At 50.3% G+C, this 16,797-nt stretch overlaps 1 long non-coding RNA gene across 3 annotated transcripts in view; it reads right to left on the bottom strand.

Moving 5' to 3' along the window:
• The window catches only part of LOC129200741 (uncharacterized), a 34,546-nt gene extending 20,301 nt beyond the window's left edge, over positions 1 to 14,245 (bottom strand). For 2 of the 3 annotated variants that reach the window (XR_008575076.1, XR_008575077.1), the window contains exons 1-2: positions 14,108 to 14,245; positions 8,780 to 9,014 (exon numbers count right to left, since the gene is read on the bottom strand). This is a non-coding gene — a long non-coding RNA (uncharacterized LOC129200741). Of the gene's footprint in view, positions 1 to 8,779; positions 9,019 to 14,107 lie in introns of all 3 variants that reach the window. The other variant, XR_008575078.1, reaches the window with a different exon arrangement.
• Between the last annotated feature and the right edge of the window lie 2,552 nt (positions 14,246 to 16,797).

Raw genomic sequence — 16,797 nt, 5'->3', positions numbered from 1 at the left:
TGTCAATTAAAAGCTGTTTCTCCAGAACGGCTCCGTGCCTGTGTGGGAGGGGGAGGGAGCACAGGGGGCACCGGGAAAATGGCACCCAAGAGGTGCAAAAGCCCCGCTGAGCCCCAGATCAGGGCTGGCGAGTCTCGAAGGGCACCGAGCCACCCCCAGGGTCGAGTCACCGCTGGTGGGGCAGGCAATGGTGGGGGGGAAGCTCCCCCATCCCCTTCCCCAGGGGAAGCAGCCCTTTGGCGAGGGAGCCACGACAGGAGGCCTCCCTGGAGGAGGAAGTGGAAATCTCCCATAAGGAGCCCTTTCCTGCAGAGCTGGACCACCACGATGCTCTCGCTGCCCAGGCAGCTTTGGGGGCTGATGTCCTCAAAGGCCCTGCAGGCACTCTCCAGGCTCCACCGTGATGCAACCACCATGATGCAACGTTATTAGCGCCTCTGGGACAACATCTTTAAGAAGGGCTAAAATCTGCTGGGTAAGAGCAGCTGGGAGAGATGGGTGAGAATACGCGAGAGAAACAACTCTGCAGACACCAAGCTGAGTGAAGAAGGAGGGGGAGGAGGGAGAGATTCCCCTGCAGCCCATGGTGCAGAACGTGGTGACACAGGTTTGTCCCCATGGAGGTCCCCAGTGCAGCACAGAGTCACCCTGCAGCCTGTGCAGGACCCCACGCCAGAGCAAGCGGATGTGCCCCAAAGGAGGCTGTGACCCCATGGAGAGCCCAGGCTGGAGCAGGCTCCTAGCACGACCTGTGGCCCCGTGGAGAGTTGCCCACACGGGAGCAGGTCTTCTGGCAGGATCCACACTAGAGCAGTGCGCTCCTGAAGGACTGCACCCTGTGGAAAGGACCCACGCTGGAGCAACTATTTGGATTCATATTCACTGGCATTGGCTTTCCATCCCCAAACAGCCAAAAAGTCACAGGCCAGCTCCAAAATCAGGCTCTTAAATTGTATGTAAACTCTGCTTTTCAACTCTCTGCTTTCCTACCCCTCAAAGCACTTCAGTTAGCACATTTCCCTAACCGTACAGGCAAGAAAGACTTTGCAAGAGAAGCTGTGATTCCTTCAGAATGATCAAACTCCAGGAATTGGCTTTTTATGGAAAAGAGTCTCCAACATGACAGAAATAGAAGAGAAGCTGACACGGGGGCTTAGAACCAGGCTCCAAGTGATGGGCGCAAGGACACATCTCCTACTCTCAAGCACAATACGGTGACGTCAAAGGAAGGGGAGAGGCTGCCAACTTGTAGGTCCCCTCTTTTGCCAGGACATCATTCCCTACCTCCTCCCAGCACCTGCTTCAGTAGTGTGGCAAAGACGAGGAGCACGGCAGCAGTAACAAGCCTTCTGCTCTCCAGCAATGGGTGCCCCAGTTCCCCACCTTCCCCAGAGCAAACTGGCTGACAGAAGAGTTGCTTCACCAAAGTGTCGGCTGTTTCTTCTGCCCCCAGGGCTGCACCCACAACCTCCTCAGCTCTCCCAGGCCCCACACAGCTCCTGCATGTCCTCTCCTCACAGCCGCCACCTAATCCACAGAACAACTGGTGCTTAAAAGGATGTCGCTGTCCCCGTTTTTCCCAGTTCAGCCAGCAGGTGCCAAGGAGAGGAAGATCCATGCTCGAGGAAGCGGGGACTTTCCCAGGTTTCATCTCCAAACAAAGAAGCTGGAAGCATTGGCCCAAGCACGGCGGCTGATGCGGTCACTGCAGGAGGGATTGCAGACAATTCCCTGGGCTTCTCCTGCCTCGATTCCAATTTTGTATCATCATAAAATGATTACTTAAAGAATTATTCACACATTTGGCTTTAATACAAACCTCCAAATTAGAGCCAGCATTTTTACGTGAGAAACATTGTCACAGGAGAGCTGCAAATGTTCCTGACCGGCACTGCCACTTCACTGCCACTTCCTCTCTGTGCTCAAGGCCAGAATTTGTGAGGCTTCAGAGAGAACCAGGCTGAGAAAAAGCTTTGGGTGAAAACGTAACCTTTTTTTCTTTTTACTCGGGGTTGATTTGACCCCACGCTGGTTCCTCAGTGCAATTAACTACCTGGCTTCAAAAGCATTTCTGCAGGCTCAATGCAAGCTACGAGAGAAAAGCACAAGTGGGTTGGGACAGGCAAAGGTGTTATTTCTTCTCTCTACAGAAACGCAGCTCAAGTTGATCAAACTGCCGCGTTGCCGAAAACGCCTCCCTTGAGCTCCAAACGTCCAACTGCCACACCATAGCTGCAAAGATCTGGAATCACGTCATCAAGTCCTTACTGGCCTCCGCCAAAGGAACCAGTACAATAAAAACCACCAAGCGAAACAAAACACAAAAGTAAGCCTAAATATTTCCTGTAGACAGCCCAAAGCACTTTCTGGCTGTACATAGGCAACGAACTTGCAGGGACCCTCAGCGTGGCATCCCATAAAACACTCTGTGCCTGTGTTTCTCCCATAGTTCCCTTAGGGGGGAGTAGCAAGCTTAGAAAACTTCCCCTTACTCATCTCAGGCCTGAAAAAGTAGTGTACGGGAACATTCCAGCTGCCGTTTACTCTCTGCAAGGAAATTGGCTATGAATGAAGATCTGAGGATTCCCTGAGAGATCTTTCGTTCAGCACAACTGCTTCCAAAGCCTTGACAAATCACCACAACTTGGATATGTGGCAACCCAGCTGCTACTGAGCGGACGTTAGATCGCTCCATCTGCTGCCAGCAGCGGTCACAAACCAAACTCTTGCACACTAGTTCTGTGTGCAGTGCTCTGCAGAAAGAGAAGTCCCATGGCTGTAACTACCTTGGAAGAAAATGCGAAAGCTCAGAAGTCTGCCTAGATGGCCACAGCCGTACCGTCCTCAGCTGCATTGACTAAACTCTCATTGCCCATAATCACCATTCACGAGTAGAAATAAGTGCTTTGCAGTTTGGTTTTTGTGTATCAGGCCACCTATGCAGAATGTTATAGAAGCTGGGTTAGGGTTAGGGTTGGGTTAGGGGTAAGGGTTAGGGTTAGGTTAGGATTAGGGTTCGGGTTAGAGTTAGGTTTAGGGTTAGGTTAGGATGATGGTTAGGGTTACGGTTAGGGTACGGCTTGGTTATGGTTAGGGTTACGGTTAGGGCCATTAGGGTTAAGGTTAGCGTTAGGGTTGTGTTAGAGTTAGAGTTATGGGTAGGGTTAGAGGTTACGGTTAGGATTAGGGGTTAGGTTTAGGGGTTAGAGTTGGGGTTTGGGTTAGAGTTAGGGTTAGTGGTTTGGGTTAGGGTTAGGGGTTAGCGTTAAGGTTAGGGTTAGAGTTAGAGTTAGGGTTAAGATTCGGGGTTAGAGTTAGTGATGCGGTTTGGGTTAGGGTTGGGGTTAGGGTTAGGGTTACGGTTAGCATTAGTGTTTTGGGTTAGGGTTAGGATTAGGATTAGCCTTATGGTAGGATTAGGGTAAGGGTTAGGCTTAGGGTTAGGGATAGGGTTAGGGTTAGGGCTAGGTTTATATTTAGGGTTCAGGTTTGGCTTATGGTTAGGTTTAGGGTTAGGGTTGGGTTTATGGTTAGGATCAAGCTTATGGTTATTAGGTTTAATGTTAGGTTCACGGTCAGGGTTAGGTTTAGTTTTAGGATTAGCATTATATTAGGGTTCAGGGAAGGGTTAGCTTCGGAATAGGGATAGGGATAGAGTTAGTGTTAGGGTTATGGTTAGGGTTCAGGTTCAGCTTATCGTTAGGGTTAGGGTTAGGCGTTTGGGGTTAGACTTAGGGTTATGGTTCAGCTCAGGGTTAGGTTTAGGCTTATTGTTATCTTTAGGGTGAGGATTAGGGGTAGGATTAGCATTATGATAGGGTTAGGGTTAGGGGTTAGGTAATGTAATACTCCAAATGCAGACCGGGAATCAGTCCATATATTCCTTCACTTTGTTCCAAGACTCTTGTTAGTGCAATCAATGCTGCTTTCTGGGCTGATGGTTTTGGTTGCAGAGCTTTTGCTTCTACAACAGTATCCACTGTGGTCACAGCATACACTGACATCCGGATCCCTTGTTTCACAAAGCTGCTCCCATCTGTATATAACTCCCAGTCGGGACCCACGCTGGAGCAGTCTGCTCCTGCAGGTCTGCACCCCGTGGGAGAGACTCACGTTGGAGCAGTTGGTGAAGGACTGTCTCCTGTGAGAGGGACTCCTCCATGCTGGAGCAGGGGAACAATGAGAGGAGTCCTCCCCCTGAGGAGGAAGAAGCGGCAGAAACAACGTGTGATCAACTGACCCTAACCCCCATTCCCCGTCCCCCTGTGCTGCTGAGGGGGGGCAGAGGTTGAAGCTGGGAGTGAAGTTGAGCCCGGGAAGATGGGAGGGCTGGGGGCAGGTGTTTTAAGGTTTGATTTTATTTCTCATTCCTCTACTCTGTTTCGCTTAGTAACAAATGAGTGAATTTCCTCTCTAAGTTCAGTCTGTTTTGCTCGTGACGATAACTAGTGAGTGATCTCTCCCTGTCCTTATCTCGACCCAGAAGCTTCTTGTTATACTTTTTCTCCCCTGCCTGGTGAACGAGGGGAGTGATAGAGCGGCTCTGGTGGGCATCTGGCCCCCAGCCAGGGTCAACCCACCACACACAGAAAACAAAGGAACAGCAAATGGAGACTTAGTTCAAACTTTAGGGCCACACGAAAGACCTATAGCCTATTATTCTTGCACATTAGATTCAGCAGCAAGAGGAACTCCGTTTTGCATAAGAGCTGTGGCTACCGCTGCTGAGGTAGTAGAAAAAAGCCGGAACATAGTCTTGGGACATCTCCTAGCACTCTGTGTGCCACGTGAAGTGGTAAGATTATTGTAACAATATGCCGAGAAAGCACTTTCTCCACAAAGAGCACATAAATATGAACTACTACTTTTGCTTGCTGACAATTTCAGATTGGAAAGATCTTGAAATACCTTGAATCCTGCCACCTTAATGCCACTGCCCACGGATGGAGAAGAAGATGAACACACCTGTGAACAGGTAATCCAAATGACAAGCAAACCGCGAGACGACTTGTGAGATCAACCTTTAGATAACCCAGATATGAACTTATTTACCGACGGCTCCTCCTATTGTGAAGAAGGATGGAAATGCACTGGGTTTGCTGTTACCGCAGAAACTAAGGTATCGTTAGCAGCACCTTTGCCTCCCACTTTAGGTGCTCGAGGCGCAGAGACCGTCGCCCTCACGAAAGCTGCACAATATGCGATCGGAATACGGGTTAATTCGTATACCGACTCTAAGCATGCGTTTGGAGTTTGCCATGCTACAGGTATGCTGTGGAAAGAAAGGGGATTTCTCACATCAGCAGGTAAAACAATCGCCCAGGGACAACAGATTAAAGAATTCCTGGAAGCACTTCAGTTACCATCCCAACTAGCAGCGATAGATATTAAAGCACACACCAACCAAGAGAATCAATTGGCAAAAGGGAATGCGCTCGCGCACCAGGCTGCAAAAGCAGCAGCCCGACAAGTCACCTGTGCAATGACACTGACCCATCACGGAGAACTCGACCTGGAATTACCAGACATGCAGAAACCGTACGAGGAACTTCCCGAGGAAGACAGCCAGCTCTGGGAGAAGCTGGCAGCCGAACGGCAGAATGGACAAGGGACTCTAGGGGGGAAACCATTACTCCCAAAAAGGTACTTAATACCGATGGCGCGATGGCACCATGAGAAAACCCATGGTGGACCTGAAACTGTAGCCTCGAGAGTACAGAGACTGTGGGCAGCACCGGGGATTTACACTGCTATTAGGAGAGTTTGCGAAGGCTGTCGACTGTGCAAAGAGTATGCCTCTTTGAAAATTAAGGCACCAGCAGGGAAGCAACCTCCAGCAACACGTCCTTACCAAAAACTACAAATTGACTACGCGGAGATGCCTAGGGCTATGGGATATGCTTATTTACTTGTGATTGTCGATCAGCTTTCGGGCTGGGTGGAGGCTTTCCCAACTCGAAAGAATGACTCAAAAGCAGTGGTTAAAGCTCTGTTGAAAGAGAGAATACCTAGGTACGGAGTTCCTGACATAATTGACTCGGACAGAGGAGCACATTTCTCTGCCGCAATTTTAGTGCAAATTTAGCATTCGTGAAACATCAAGATGCAATTGCACACACCTTATCACCCACAATCATCAGGGCAAGTAGAAAGGATGACTAGGACCATCAAAGCCAAATTAGTTCAAACCTGTAAACAAACTGGCTTGAAGTGGCCAGAAGCGCTAAATTTACTACTTTGGGACATTAGAAACACACCGAGGCAACCAGTGAGTGCATCTCCAGCAGAAGTTTTATTTGGGAGAGTTTTAGCGGTACCTGGAACTTATATTCCAGTGAAAACGAGCCTTCTGGATGGAGATGAACAGGGAACTCAGTATTCGTTGTGCCTGCAGAAATTTATTTTTTTTTTTAATGCAATTGCAAAATCATGCTTCTTGGTATCAAGGGATCGTATGTATAACAGTGATTTTTCAATGTTGTATAACCTGTCTTTCTAGTATAATAGCAAAATTGCAAGGAGCTTGGAGACATAAATAATTGCAGGGATGCAAAAAAAAAAAACCAAAAGGAGGGAACTGTAGAAAATATAGAAGCTTAGCTCTAAGAAAACTTATGCTAATGTGGTGGGTTGAGCCTGGCTAGAGGCCAGGTGCCCACCAGAGCCGCTCTCTCACTCCCCTCTTTCACTAAACAGGGGAGAAAAGGCATAATGAAATGCTTGCAGGTCGAGATAAGGACAGGGAGAGCTCACTCACTAGTTATCGTCACGAGCAAAACAGACCAAACTTAGAGAGGGAATTCATCTAATTTATTACTAGGCAAAACAGAGTAGAGGAATGAGAAAATAAAATCAACTCTTAAAACACTTCCCCCCACCCCTCCCATCTTCCCGGGCTCAACTTCACTCCCGGCTTCAACCTTCCCCCCCTCAGCGGCACAGGGGGATGGGGAATGGGGGTTACGGTCAGTTCATCTCACGGTGTTTCTGCCGCTTCTTCATCCTCAGGGGGAGGACTCCTCTCATCGTTCCCCTGCTCCAGCATGGAGGAGTCCCTCTCACGGGGTGCAGACCTTCAGGAGCAAACTGCTCCAGCGTGGGTCCCCCACGGGGTCACAAGTCCTGCCAGCAAACCTGCTCTGGCGTGGGCTCCCCTCTTCACGGGTCCACCAGTCCGGCCAGGAACTTGCTCCAGCGTGGGCTTCCCACGGGCCGCAGCCTCCTTCAGGTGCCTCCACCTGCTCCGGCGTGGGGTCCTCCACGGGCTGCAGGTGGAATCGCTACACCCCCTCATCCTTCCTCCATGGGCTGCAGGGGGACAGCCTGCTTCACCATGGCCTTCACCACGGGCTGCAGGGGGATCTCTGCTCCGGCGCCTGGAGCTCCTCCTCCCCCTCCATCTGCACTGACCTTGGTGTCTGCAGAGTTTCTTACATCTTCTCACTCCTCTCTCCGGCTGCAAAAGCTCTCTCTCTCTAAGTGTTTTTCTACTTCTTAAATATGTTATCACAGAGGCGCTGATTGGCTTGGCCTTGGCCAGCGGCGGGCCCGTCTTGGAGCCGGCTGGCATTGGCTCTGTCAGACACAGTGGGAGCTTCTAGCAGCTTCTCACAGAAGCCACCCCTGTAGCCCCCCCGCTACCAAAACCCTGCCACGCAAACCCAACACAGCTAACCAGAAAGCTACTCAAGGCCTGGAAGGAAACTTCCAAAAAGGGGAAAATGTAATGGTGGCATAGAGGCCGTGAGACAGAAACTACAGAATGATTAGCTTGGAATAATTAGTTTGTAATCAAGGTAACAGGTAATGAAGCTAACTGACCATGGCAATGTACAATGCTCCTACGTTCCACGTACAGTCCCTACCCAACCGGACACTAGGCCCGGGAATATTAATCTTATGAAGTAAGTTGTTACAGACAGGTGCATCCACGGCGAGGATACTGCGCGTGCCTGCAAGAAGAGGGTCATCCAGCAAACACGGCTGCGCGACCACTGACGACCACCAGAGACCCCTTGAGGGCCACCGACTCAAATCACTGAGCATGCGTGACGGGGAGGAGACTACGTAAATGAATTCCAAGAAATGATTCTCATAGGGCTGCCTTTTTTTGAGAAAAATGGTGAATATGTATGTTTTGAGTCTATATAACCTGTGCGTTGGTAATCACCTGCGTGCACATTGGGCGGAGCTGATTCCCCCGTGCATCCAGCGCTGCAAGAAAGCAAACCTAGGGCAACTCACGTCTGGTACATTTCTTTTACAGATGGAATCGCTCCCATGATCAAAGAGCTGCAGGAACAGGGGGTAAGTATTCAAACTCACCCCCCTGATAACTCTCCAGTGTGGCCAGTTTGCAAACCAAACGGGAAGTGGCGGCTAACCATCGATTATTGGCCCTTAAATGCAGGCACTGGTCCCCTGATTGCGGCCGTGCCTAATACAGCCCAACTGATTGTCACCATACAGGAACAGTCCCACAACATTTTAGACCCCACTGATATAACAGAGATGTTTTTCATGGCTCCTCCACAGGAAGGCGACCGAGATAGATTTGCATTCACACGGGAAGGTACACAATAGACCTTTACTCCTTTGCCACAAGGATATGGGCATTCGCCTACCTTGGCACATCACGCCCTGGCCCCAGCACTATCAGAAATCATCCCCGAGGGGAGAGTTAAAATGTACCAAGACATTGATGATATATTGGGGCGGGGGCAGGGGTGTGTCCGATGGCCCTGCAGTGGGACAAACCCAAAAGAAAAGAATTACTCACCTGGAAAGTTGAGAATTTCAGGTTCCGGCAGAAAAGGTACAACTCCCCTCCGCTGAGGTGAAGTTCTCAGGCAGATGGTGGAAAGGAGGAGCCGTGTGTATTCCCCCAAATCCTTGCATGAAGAAATCATGAGAATGTGTGACGGCAGGAAGAGAGCAAGTTGCGGCCCTCTTCCTGCAAAGTGCAGTGCACGAGATCCCTTAACTCCAGTGGGGTCCTGAGTAGGTTCACTCATCTGTCTCAAAGCAAAACGAGGATTCTGAATTAATTTGGTTCAATATTAAAAACCACTCTTAATGCATCTTCAAGTATCATTCACCATATTTCAAATAGCCTGCAGGAAAATGAAAGGCTAAGCTGATAATTTTGGCATCGGAAAGGTCATGCTCATAAGCATGACTTTTGTGATGTGGCAGATGCCACCGAACCACTGGTGGTCTTTTCCCTCATCTTAGGGCTTCTCAAGGCTTCCAGGTCAAACACTACTACCAAGTAATGCCATGCCAAAAAATATCAAACAGGAGCAATAGTGATGTTTCTTATCCTGTGCAACCTGCTCTAGGTGATCCTGCTCTCCCAGGGCAGGCTGGACCAGATGATCTCCAGAGATCCCTTTTAACCCCTACCGTTCTGTGACTCTGTGATTCCTCTGCTTTGAATTGTTCCATTCTTTTTGAATGGTTCCATTCCAGTGGTAGGACTTTCATGTGAGGCTTTACAAACCATGTTATTGGTTGCTTTATTTATGGGTTTTACGGTCTTGTTTTCCTAATTTCTGTATTTTTTCTAATTTTAATATACGCAACTAATCAATTTGTACTGAGTTACAAATGCAGAAGCTGGAGTGTACATCCTCCTCCCAAACTTGGGTTCACAGTCTGATGTTTACCGTGTGTGCGCGCTTCTCTCTTTCCCTCTCTCTCTACATTAGGGAGACAGGAATGGATATAGGCACACACTCTCCTAAACAAGATATTATTTTTTTTCTACAGAAATGGAGTTACATTTAATTTGATTGGTTTTGCCTGCCCTTTAGCTTAGCACAGTTGGAAGAAAAATCTGAGAAGAAATTCAACCTCCTCCCTCAATACAGTCCTGTTCCTTTTGACAGGAGAAATTCAGCTGTGCCAAGGAGAAAGAGAAAGGCTGGAGGCGCCTCATCTGAACAACCAAAATCCAAGAAAGGTGCATTACCATGTGCAGTACATGCTTGAGCAACAACAATGCTACGGCCACCTCAGGAATTTCTACTTTCTTCCTTTACTGCTGCATATGAAAAGCGTGAAGTCCAAGAAAATAGTTTTCTAGCACTGAAGTCAGTGGGTTGTCACCAGGTTCCAGGCTGCACTCTTGACTCCCGAGTTTCATGCTGAGCAGAACTGGTTAGAGTTTGTCCATGAAATAGATTCCTCAGAGCAAGCAGATTGACCAAAACCACAAACAGTTTAGAGGAAAGTGAAAAATGGCAGCAGATTTGCATAGCCATCACAGTGGCCTCCTGATGTCACAAGCTACCTCACCACATTCTGTTCCGGACCCTATAAATACTGGCCCCCCAGCACTTGTCCCACATTCGCTGAGCTTTCGAGTCCTCGAATTCTCCAGTGGTTGGAAGAATGAAGGCACAAAGACGCGAAGCGAGCGGGCGCTCACCTCTGTGTGGGCGCCCACAGGAGGAGCTGCAGGAGGCGCGGAGGAAGAGGCTGCGTCAGAGGGGAGGCACCATCAGCTACGCGGTCCTCTTCCACGTAGCTGATGGTGCAGAGCCAATGGAGGTGGATCCACCTGAAGACGAGGAGGAGCCGATGGAGGTGGATCCACCTCCAGGATGGCTCCCCTGGCACCACAACATCGTGCCAGGGCTCCCCTCCACACCACCATCGACGCGGTGCCGTAGGGTCATCCGGCCAGTGCCCTACCGCCGGCCCTGCCTCCGCGCTCGGCGCTAGCCGGGAGGCTGACCCTCCGCGCCTGGCCGGCCTGCAGGCTTCCTTCCCGTCCCCCGTCCTCTGCCCTACCCCTCACCCCTTCTGAAGGGGTGTCATCTCTTCTGCACTGAGCCCCGAGAAAAGGGGACAAGACAACATGGCGTCACAGCTTCAGCCGCTGCGCCAGGAGAAGTCCCTCAGCGGGCCACCGAGGTCCCTGGGGCCTGGAGACGGGGTCTCTTCGGCCTGGAGACGAGAAGGCTGCCCGACGGGAGGCTGCAGAGGAAGCCAGATGCTCCACGGCGGCACACGAAGAACAGCAGTGTGTCAAGCAAAGACGTAAGAGACAGCCGCTCCTCTGGAGAGGCAGACCACCACAGGCCTGCCAGGAAGGAGTGCTGGCCTTCAGCATTAAGGCCCCTTCTAGCTGTCTCGTTCGTTCTTTTCAAGGTTGGACAAGTAAAAAATAAATAACTAAATAAGTAACAGTGAAAATGCTTTCCCTCTCTCTTCTTTGGTACTTTGGTAACTGCGTCCGGGCTCCACTCGGCCCATGGAAGGGGACGCGCGAGTGCCCCCTGCATTGCAAAATCAGCCAGGGGCTCCTGACAGCCGTTTAACTCGGCTTTAAGGGATGCTCCTGTACCCTGTTCTGCTCTGAAGGGGCAGCACCTTCCAGGGGAGGAATGGAAACCCCATCCAGGACCCTGCAACATCTGAAGCTCTGATGGCTCTTGCTCTGCAGCCTGGAGGGCTCAGCGCAGTGGACACAGGGTCCCCTGTGCTGGCAGGGCTTCAGCAGATCTGTTGGCTAGTGGGCCAGTGACTTTGGGTCATCATGGCCACTGGGGTCTGTCCTGGGCCATAAAACTCTTCTAGGGGTCACACAGTGACTTAATGAAATCCTGTAGTCACCTGGGGACAGGTTCAGGTAATGGAGAAAGAAAAAAACAGGCGAGAACAATAATCCTTTGCAATGGCTTCTCTTCCTCTTGCTTTCTCTTAGTCTGTTGGGTTTTTTGTTGCTTTGGGGTTTTTTTCCCTGTTATTGTACTGGTTCCTGGTTTTTTCCTTCTGGTCTCCTGACTTTTCTGTAGCACTTTCTTTTCCCAGTATCTCTTTTTCTCCCCCCCTCCCCCTTTTCTGCACTTGTGGTTTTTTCTGTGCAAACCAGGGCCCACATTTCATTTACATCTTGCCTGGCACGCCTGCTGATGTTTGTGCACAGTGCCCTAGGCCGTGGTTTGCATGTGTTGATGTGCTCCCATTTAGTCTCTCCTTTTTTTTCTTTGGAGAAAAAAAAAGATATAGCTTTCCTTAGTGGTGCCTTCATATCAAAAAAAATCCCCCACACTTTAAAGTCTTCTCTAATGCCCTTTCTCTCCCCTTGATCAGGCACTGGGCACTGCAAAGGGACACACAGGGACCACAGTCCCAGTGCCTGGCAGTGCGGCACTGCTGCCCGTTCCTGTCCCAAGTAGACCAGCGCTGGAGGAAGAGCCCAAGATCTCAAACACCTCCAGACAGGTCTGGAGGTCTGGCCTGACAACACATTCCATCCTCTCCTGCAGCACCTTCTCCCCCTGCCCAGCACCAAGGAGGTCTCGGGCTGCCGGCAGACTCAGGAAGCCTTCGGTTATGCTTCCATCATGGCTCCAGCCCTGGAAGAAATGTATTTATTTATCAATAAAAAATGAGACTGTGATCTCATGTCTGGGATGAAGCAGGTCCTGACAAGTCATGCCAAACAGTTCCTGTTACTGCAGGGACCAGAATAGCAACATCCATGCCAGGGCTCTGCTAGCGGACGGATTATCTTCAGGAAGACACTTTGGGAACGTACCCTGGGAAGAGCAGGATAATTTTGGTTTCCAAAAGCTCCTTCTGCATTAAGATCCAGGGGGAGAGTGAAGAGGAAGGTGGGCAAAGTGTGCTGGGCACAGTTCTTCCAGCACCCTTGTGTTGGGTTTGCATGGGAAGGTTTTGGTAGCTGGGGAGGGGGGGCGGGGGGGCGGTCTACAGGGGTGGCTTCTGTGAGAAGCTGCTAGAAGCTTCCCCTGTGTCTGACAGAGCCAATGCCAACCGGCTCCAAGATGGACCCACCACTGGCCAAGGCCAAGCCCATCAGCACCTCCGTGATAACATATTTAAAAAGGAAAAAAACAGTTAGAGAGGGAGCTTTTGCAGCCGGAAAGAGGAGTGAGAAGATGTAGAAACTCTGCAGACACCATGGTGAAGCAGGCTGTCCCCCTGCAGCCCATGGAGGAAGGATGAGGGGGTGTAGAGATTCCACCTGCAGCCCATGGAGGACCCCACACCAGAGCAGGGGGAGGCACCTGAAGGAGGCTGTGGCCCCATGGGAACCCCACACTGGAGCAAGCTCCTGGCAGGAGCTGTGGACCCGTGGAGAGAGGAGCCCACGCCAGAGCAGGTTTGCTGGCAGGACTTGTGACCCCGTGGGGGACCCACACTGGAGCAGTCTGCTCCTGAAGGTCTGCACCCCGTGGGAGAGACTCACGTTGGAGAAGTTGGTGAAGGACTGTCTCCCGTGAAAGGGACTCCTCCATGCTGGAGCAGGGGAACGATGAGAGGAGTCCTCCCCCTGAGGAGGAAGAAGCGGCAGAAACAACGTGTGATCAACTGACCCTAACCCCCATTCCCCGTCCCCCTGTGCCGCTGAGGGGGGGCAGAGGTTGAAGCCGGGAGTGAAGTTGAGCCCGGGAAGATGGGAGGGCTGGGGGCAGGTGTTTTAAGATTTGATTTTATTTCTCATTCCTCTACTCTGTTTCCTTTAGTAATACATTAGATGAATTTCCTCTCTAAGTTCAGTCTCTTATGCTCATGATGATAATTAGTGAGTGATCTCTCCCTGTCCTTATCTCGACCCAGAAGCTTTTTGTTATACTTTTTCTCCCCTGTTTGGTAAACCAGGGGAGTGATAGAGCAGCTCTGGTGGGCACCTGGCCCCCAGCCAGGGTCAACCCACCACACTGTTGCATAGGAAAAGCGTGAAGTCCAAGAAAATAGTTCTCTAGCACTGAAGTCAGTGGGTTGTCACCAGTTTCCAGGCTGCGCTCTTGACTCCCGAGTTTCATGCTGAGCAGGACTGGTTAGAGTTTGTCCATGAAATAGATTCCTCAGAGCAAACAGATTGACCAAAACCATGAACAGTTTAGAGGAAAGTGAATTTGACAAGTTTTGCCAGGAGAAAAGGGGGAAAAAATGGCAGCAGATGATCAACAGGTGAGAAGGCTTTCTTATTAGCCAGAGGTGAAAGGATGATCTTCTGTTCTGTGGATTACTTGTAGGTTATATTGGAAATCAGAGGAAATCTATTTTTACCTTTAGCTCTGCTCTCCCATCCCCATGAAACCCTCGGACGGTCACTTTCTCTCCTTACCTCTGGAATGGTAAATCAGGGCTGTAGACCCCCCAGCTCCAGTGGCCCTTCAGTTCGTGGTGGCAGATCCAGAGCAGAGAAAGAAGAGGGCGAGCAGCTCACTCGCAGGAAGGGACTCCAGTGGCGGCAGGAAGACAGCCAGGCTCTGTGCGTCGGGCGTTGTGCTTCAGGCTGCTTGCCCATGTGCTGTAGATTGCAAAGGACCTGCGAGAGACAGGGAATAGCCATGAGGCAGAATTTGGGGCAGGACTAGGGGCAGGAGTTACTGCCACTTCCCAGCCTTGCAGCGGTACCCGGCACAAGGCTGCCTGTCCATTCAGTGACACTTGGGGCCAAGGTGGCCCTGGATGCTCAGGCAGGGGTGAGACAAGTGTCATGAGATGCTCCTGGTGGCAAAACCTGACGCAGAACTCAGAGCAGTCGTTCCCAAGCTGTCATGCCTTACAGCTTGCTGCTGCTGCTGCTGCTGCTGCTCTAGACCTGGGAAAGGCCAAATATGCATCCAACAGCTGGTCTGTCTCACCCCTGTCATCAGCCTACCAAAAGTTACCACCTCACCTTCTGCCATGCAAAGTGGTGCTGTGGCCACATAGCACCTTTGAAACACCTGACACCAGCCAGCCCACCATTCCTGCAGACACCTCCCAACCAAAACCGGGCAGGGGCAGCAGTCTTCCCCCCGAGTGAGTTCCTTTGGTGTGAGTCACTAGCAAGCTATTTTGCTGCTCCTTCACAACATACCTTTCTGCAAAGGTTTTTGACGACCAAACTCCAGGCAGGCGCTGCTCTCTAGAAGCACCAAATCTCTCACGGTAATTGTTTCTTCTCCAGGAGGCCACCAGACTTGAGGTCCCCCAAGATTTAGGCCTTCTTTCCCAGCCCAGGGACTGGTTTGAATTAACTTCCTCTATTGTTTTCCTCGGTTTGTTTGGGTTTCTTTAAGGTCCAAGTCTCCCTGCAGTGCTTCTCCCACACTGCCTCCTGCTCTCACTCATTTAGTCGTTCCCACTCTCGTTCCCACTCGCGATCGCCACCATATCCAAGAAGAGACGAAGGGAAGAGTCGTAACAATCGTTGCAGGTCAAGGTCAGATGGTTATCACCGTTCAAGGGCAAGGGCAGCCCCATCCAGAAGATACCGTTCACGCTCAAGGTCTCCAGTACTTAGAGAACAGTCTTCCACTAAATGGACTCTACCTCAAGGGGAAGAAGAAAGGCAGCATTTTAGCAGATACAGAGAAATTCCACCTGAATTCATTTATGTTCTTAATTCATCTTCATATCACCTCTATCAAAAATTTCTGAACTTGTCCATGCTCTTTAAGTTGGAAAAAAGCACACAGCATCCATTAGCTTCTCTCAGTCTTTAGCTATAGTCTCTAACATTTTCAGAGCAGAGCTATGCTGTAAAACAGTAAAACAGTCCAATGAAATGGAAGCACCGACTGCAAATGTGACATTCATGTAGCTCAGTTGGGCTAATAGTGGGATGTTCAGATAAGCTTACTGTGCTGACTGGCAGAGCAGATGAGAAACTGCCTTACTGTAACTCAAGTCTTAAAGCGATTAAAAGAAAAAAAACCCCATCTCACATCTACACCCCCTCAACTCCCAAATGTCCCCCATACAATTTGTTCTTCCATTTTCCTCAGATGGGCCTGAAGGAGAGGGAAAATAAAAAGTTAATTCAGTCTCAGTAACTGAGATGATTTTCTTTTACTTGAGTGTGCAAAATCATTTGGAAGGCAGTAAAAAAGTCTTCCAAATCTTTCTTCTCATGCCACAGACTTGTTTTGCACAGAACTGCATAAGCAGCGGTGGTTCCCATGGCCGTCTCCTCCTGGAGATAACAGGAATGGAAACCAAAGCTCTCACCCTGCCTGAGCAACAGTGATATGCAAAAGAAGAGCTGTAACACGGTCCTCAAACTGCCACGTTCCTGCAGCACTGACTTGGGAGATCCTCTCAGCTTTGCATCACCCGTAAGCTACGCTGACGCTGCTACAGAGGGGCGTCCTTCCCCTTCCACCAAGCAGTTGCCCTTGGGAAAGACATGCTTGCTTCTTCTCTCCCTCTCCAAGCCCCCAAGCTGAATTCCCAGTGCTAGTGTCTTTTGAAAACAAATGGCAACCAAGCAGCCACCTGGAGCAAAACCAGATGGAAGAGGCTTGCTTTGAAGCCGACATCAGGAGCTTCCCTATCTCGCAGCTCAGTCCACGGGCCACGTGCTCAGTAGGGACGTACCCTCCAGATGACTGGGTTCTCTGTGGGTCACTTGGAGATTTCTCAAATCAACAAGGAACTCTTTCCTTGCCAATTACCAATCTCTCTTACACCAAGGTATGTGTGAGCAGAACAGCAGGGACAGAACGCTTTGTCCTAAGTTTCTGAAATTCTTGCTGCACAGGGTAGAAACTCCTGATGTGGCTCAGGCCAAGCTGGGTTGAGCACTGGAAACCCCCGAGCTTGGGCAGCACCGTGTCTACTAGGAAGCAGGTGAAGTTATGCAGAGGAGAACCCCACAACTATGCTGAGGTGGCTTCTTGGTACCAAGGCACTCGTGTGACTTTTTTACTCCCCGGCAATGTAAACACAGCCTCTGATTTTCAAAAAGGAATGAATAAGGGAAACTAATTAGCCTAGACCAATTTTAAAACACAATGTATAACTTGGCAACACTTGAGTCAGGCC

The sequence above is a fragment of the Grus americana genome, unplaced genomic scaffold (genome assembly GCF_028858705.1).
Source record: "Grus americana isolate bGruAme1 unplaced genomic scaffold, bGruAme1.mat scaffold_44, whole genome shotgun sequence".
Taxonomy (NCBI): domain Eukaryota; kingdom Metazoa; phylum Chordata; class Aves; order Gruiformes; family Gruidae; genus Grus; species Grus americana.
Note: the sequence above shows the minus strand (reverse complement) of the source record. Positions and strands in the feature narration are given on the sequence as shown.